This window comes from Bombina bombina, chromosome 3 (assembly GCF_027579735.1).
Source record: "Bombina bombina isolate aBomBom1 chromosome 3, aBomBom1.pri, whole genome shotgun sequence".
In the NCBI taxonomy this organism is placed as follows: Eukaryota; Metazoa; Chordata; class Amphibia; order Anura; family Bombinatoridae; genus Bombina; species Bombina bombina.
In genome coordinates, this window is record NC_069501.1 from 825,459,592 (window position 1) to 825,465,591 (window position 6,000).

A 6,000-nucleotide genomic window follows, 5' to 3' on the forward strand; every position below is an offset into this window, starting at 1 on the left:
GGAGTACAGAGAAACTGTTACTCACTCTGCGCACCCTATGGAAATCATACACCACCACCACCACAGCTATATGGTTCTGCACTAGCAGACAATTAACTATTTCCCAATTGACAGCGCTATAATGCTGTTGATACCGTCTACAACACAAAAACTACAAATCCCATAATCCTCCGTGCTTCATCTATAAGCCAATAAAAACTGCATACATTTAATTCCTCCCATAAACGGGAGGGGTCTAAACGCACTTTTTCGCTAGTTCTGTAGCTGCGTAGTCTGGCAGCGGCGGCGCGCAGCTGTTGCCCCAGCAATATGTGGGTTGGCTGGTAGTGGGGGCGTGCTTTTGACAAAGGGGCGGAAACTAAGGTAGTGAGTGGGACGGTTTATCCTTGGATGGGTGTGGCCAATCGAACTTTTGACTATCCATGACAACAACGCCAACAGCTTTATCCGCGTGCCTGTTAAAAGTGGGCGGTATAAGAAAGCGCGTGATATAGCGATGGGAGGAGGTTTTGACGGTTTTAGACATGCGGACGGATGTGTGGGCGTGGAAATGTGTGCTGGTGGTTGTGTTTTCGCGTTTTGTATATATAGGGTTTGTGGTGGTGGTGTTTTTATTGTTTATTTTGCACTAAATATAGAGGCTACAGTATTTTGTAAAGTAGGTATTTATTTGTTGATTTATCTATTTAACCCCTTAAGGATCAGACCGTTTTTCAATTTCTTACCCTTAAGGACCTGGTTTATTTTTACATTTCTGCATTGTTTGTGTTTAGCTGTAATTTTCCTCTTACTCATTTACTGTACCCACTCATATACAGTTTTTCTTGCAGTTAAATGTACTTTCTAAAGACCCCATTATTTTCATCATATCATATAATTTACTATATTTTTTTTTTATAAAATATGATGAAAAAATGGGAAAAAACACACTTTTTCTAACTTTGACCCCCAAAATTTGTTACACATCTACAACCACCAAAAACACCCATGCTAAATAGTTTCTACATTTTGTCCTGAGTTTCAAAATACCCAATGTTTACATGTCCCTTGCTTTTTTTTTGCAAGTTATAGGGCAATAAGTACAAGTATTGCCCTATTTATTTAAATGAATTGTATCCATGGACAGCGCTGCAGAATATGTTTTTCGCTTCATAAAGTATAATAATAAAGTAGCACTTTATTATTTCAAACCATTTTTTTTTTTTGCAAAATTAGCGATAGTTACATTGTAACACTGATATCTGTCAGGAATCCCTAAATAACCCTTCACATGTGTATATATATATTTTTTAGTAGACAACCCAAATTATTGATCTAGGCCCATTTTGGTATATTTCATGCCACCATATCACCGCCAAATGCGATCAAATAAAAAAAAATATTCACTTTTTCACAAACTTTAGGTTTCTCACTGAAATTATTTACAAACCGCTTGTGCTGTTATGGCAAAAATGGTTGTAAATGCTTCTCTGGGATCCCCTTTGTTCAGAAATAGCAGACATTTATGGCTTTGACATTACGTTTTGGTAATTAGAAGGCCACTAAATGCCACTGCTCACCACACTTGTATTATGCCCAGCAGTGAAGGGGTTAATTGGGTAGCTTGTAGGGTTAATTTTAGCTTTAGTGTAGTAGACTACCCAAGGTAATGAACTAGGCCCATTTTGGAATATATCATGCCACCATATTACCGCCTAATGAGATCAAATAATTAGGTAGCTTGTAGGGTTAATTTTAGCTTTAGTGTAGAGATTAGCCTCCCACCTGACGCATCCCACCCCTGATCCCTCTCTGACCCCCCTCAAACAGGTCTCTGCCCTCCCCACCTCACAATTGTCACCGCCATCTTAAGTACTGGCAGAAAGTCTGCCTGTACTAAAATAAGAGGCTTTTTTTTTCCATATATTATTTTGCACTGTTGGATCCCCCCTTAGACCCCAACCTCCCTGATCTCCCACAAACAGCTCTCTAACCATCCCCCCTCTACCTAATTGCCGCCATCTTAGGTACTGGTAGCTGTCTGCCAGTACCCACTTTTAAATAAAATTGGGCTTTTTTTGGGCTATTTTTTTTAATCCCTATCATTTAGGTTGGCTCCCTCCATACACCCCCCTCCCAGATCCCTTTCCCAACCTTTATTTCTTTATCCCCCCTCCCTCTCCCACCTTCCCTTATACTTGATCACTTGTTATCTGAAGCTGGCGCGCACACGCACGCTCCCTCCCCCTGGCGCGCTCCTGCGCATTACCGGAACAGCTCCTGCTATGGCTTCCACCCACCAATGATCGGCACCACCGATGTCCGATGCAGAGAGGGCCAAAGAGTGGCCCTCTCTGCATCGGGAACTCTGCAAATCTATTCCTGCAGTTCCCCACTCATGGGGCATGCAGAAATAGTGCAATCTCACTATTTTTAGCGAGATCGCAGCAGAGAGGAGCCCAGGACTGCAGCGACGTACAGGGTACGTCACTAGTCCTTAAGGGCATAACGACCAGCGTCGTACAGGGTTTGATGCTGGTCGTTAAGGGGTTAAAGTGCTAGGTACCTAAATATAAACTGTTTCAAGTTTCATTTATTCACAACAATACATGTCAAGAAATCTTTTTGTTAAATAAATATGTAATATTCTGTGTGCCTACCACAGGGGTTTCCTACAGGTTTGTGTAAACTTCATGAGACCTGACTTTTGTCCCCAACACTGGCATGTCAGCCATAAGCCTGTGTGACACTCTGTTTCCACTTATTAAAGGAACATTAAACCCAAACATTTCTTTCATGATTCAGGTAGATCATGCAATTTTAAACAACTTTACAATTTACTTAGGCCTAGATTTAGAGTTTGGCGTTAGCCGTGAAAACCAGCGTTACAGGCTCCTAACGCTGGTTTTAGGCTACCGCCGGTATTTGGAGTCACTCAAAATAGGGTCTAACGCTCACTTTCCAGCCGCGACTTTTCCATACCGCAGATCCCCTTACGTAAATTGCGTATCCTATCTTTTCAATGGGATTTTTCTAACTCCGGTATTTAGAGTCGTTTCTGAAGTGAGCGTTAGACATCTAACAACAAAACTCCAGCCGCAGGAAAAAAGTCAGTAGTTAAGAGCTTTCTGGGCTAACGCCGGTTTATAAAGCTCTTAACTACTGTGCTCTAAAGTACACTAACACCCATAAACTACCTATGTACCCCTAAACCGAGGTTCCCCCACATCGCCGACACTCGATTAAATTTTTTAACCCCTAATCTGCCGACCGCCACCTACGTTATACTTATGTACCCCTAATCTGCTGCCCCTAACACCGCCGACCCCTATATTATATTTATTAGCCCCTAATCTGCCCCCCACAACGTCGCCTCCACCTGCCTACACTTATTAACCCCTAATCCACCTCACTAACCCTATAATAAATAGTATTAACCCGTAATCTGCCCTCCCTAACATCGCCGACACCTAACTTCAATTATTAACCCCTAATCTGCCGACCGGAGCTCACTGCTATTCTAATAAATGTATTAACCCCTAATCCGCCTCACTAACCCTATCATAAATAGTATTAACCCCTAATCTGCCCTCCCTAACATCGCCGACACCTAACTTCAATTATTAACCCCTAATCTGCCGACCGAATCTCGCCGCTATTCTAATAAATGTACTAACCCCTAAAGCTAAGTCTAACCCTAATACTAACACCCCCCTAAGTTAAATATAATTTAAATCTAATGAAATTAATTAACTCTTATTAAATAAATTATTCCAATTTAAAGCTAAATACTTACCTGTAAAATAAATCCTAATATAGCTACAATATAAATTATAATTATATTATAGCTATTTTAGGATTTATATTTATTTTACAGGTAACTTTGTATTTATTTTAACCAGGTACAATAGCTATTAAATAGTTAAGAACTATTTAATAGCTAAAATAGTTAAAATAATTACAAATTTACCTGTAAAAGAAATCCTAACCTAAGTTACAAATAAACCTAACACTAGACTATCAATAAATTAATTAAATAAACTACCTACAATTACCTACAATTAACCTAACACTACACTATCAATAAATTAATTAAATACAATTGCTACAAATAAATACAATTAAATAAACTAGCTAAAGTACAAAAAATAAAAAAGAACTAAGTTACAAAAAATAAAAAAATATTTACAAACATAAGAAAAATATTACAACAATTTTAAACTAATTACACCTACTCTAAGCCCCCTAATAAAATAACAAAGCCCCCCAAAATAAAAAAATGCCCTACCCTATTCTAAATTACTAAAGTTCAAAGCTCTTTTACCTTACCAGCCCTGAACAGGGCCCTTTGCGGGGGCATGCCCCAAGAAAATACAGCTCTTTTGCCTGTAAAAAAACCATACAATACCCAAGCCCCCCAACATTACAACCCACCACCCACATACCCCTAATCTAAACCCAAACCCCCCTTAAATACCTAACACTTAAGCCCTGAAGATCATCCTACCCTGTCCTTCACCATACCAGGTTCACCGTTCGGTCCAGAAGAGCTCCTCCGATGTCCTGATCCAAGCCCAAGCGGGGGGCTGAAGAGGTCCATGATCCGGCTGAAGTCTTCATCCAAGCGGGCCCAGAAGAGGTCTTCCATCCGATTGAAGTCTTCATCAAGCGGCATCCATCCGGAGCGAAGCGGCTGCATCCTGAAGACCTCCACCGCGAACATCCATCCTGGCCGACGACTGAACGACGAATGATGGTTCTTTAAATGACGTCATCCAAGATGGCGTCCCTCGAATTCAGATTGGCTGATAGGATTCTATCAGCCAATCGGAATTAAGGTAGGAATATTCTGATTGGCTGATGGAATCAGCCAATCAGAATCAAGTTCAATCCGATTGGCTGATCCGATCAGCCAATCAGAATTGAGCTCTGCATACTATTGGCTGTTCCGATCAGCCAATAGAATGCAAGCTCAATCTGATTGGCTGATTGGATCAGCCAATCGGATTGAACTTGATTCTGATTGGCTGATTCCATCAGCCAATCAGAATATTTCCTACCTTTAATTCCGATTGGTCTGATAGAATCCTATCAGCCAATCTGAATTCGAGGGGACGCCACTCTTGGATGACGTCATTTAAAGGAACCGTCATTCGGTCGTTCAGTCGTCGGCCAGGGTATGGATGTTCCGCGGTGGAGGTCTTCAGGATGCTGCCGCTTCGCTCCGGGATGGATGCCGCTTGGATAGAAGACTTCAATCAGATGGAAGACCTCTTCTGGCCCGCTTGGATGAAGACTTCAGCGGATCATGACCTCTTCAGCCCCCCGCTTGGCTTGGATCAGGACATCGGAGGAGCTCTTCTGACCGATCGGTGAAACCTGGTATGGTGAAGACAAGGTAGGATGACTCTTCAGGGGGCTTAGTGTTGGTTTTTATTTAAGGGGGGTTTGGGTTAGATTAGGGGTATGTGGGTGGTGGGTATGTAATGTTGGGGGGCTTGGGTATTGTATGGTTTTTTTACAGGCAAAAGAGCTGTATTTCTTGGGGCATGCCCCGCAAAGGGCCCTCTTTCAGGGCTGGTAAGGTAAAAGAGCTTTGAACTTTAGTAATTTAGAATAGGGTAGGGAATTTTTTATTTTGGGGGGCTTTGTTATTTTATTAGGGGGCTTAGAGTAGGTGTAATTAGTTTTAAAATTGTTGTAAATTTTTTCTTATGTTGTAAATATTTTTTATTTTTTGTAACTTAAGTTTCTTTTTTATTTTTTGTACTTTAGCTAGTTATTTAATTGTATTTATTTGTAGCAATTGTATTTAATTATTTATTGATAGTGTAGTGTTAGGTTAATTGTAGGTAGTTTATTTATTAATTTATTGATAGTTCTAGTGTTGAGGTTTATTTGTAACTTAGGGTTAGGATTTCTTTTACAGGTAAATTTGTAATTATTTTAACTATTTAGCTATTAAATAGTTCTTAACTATTTAATAGCTATTGTACCTGGTTAAAATAAATACAAAGTTAC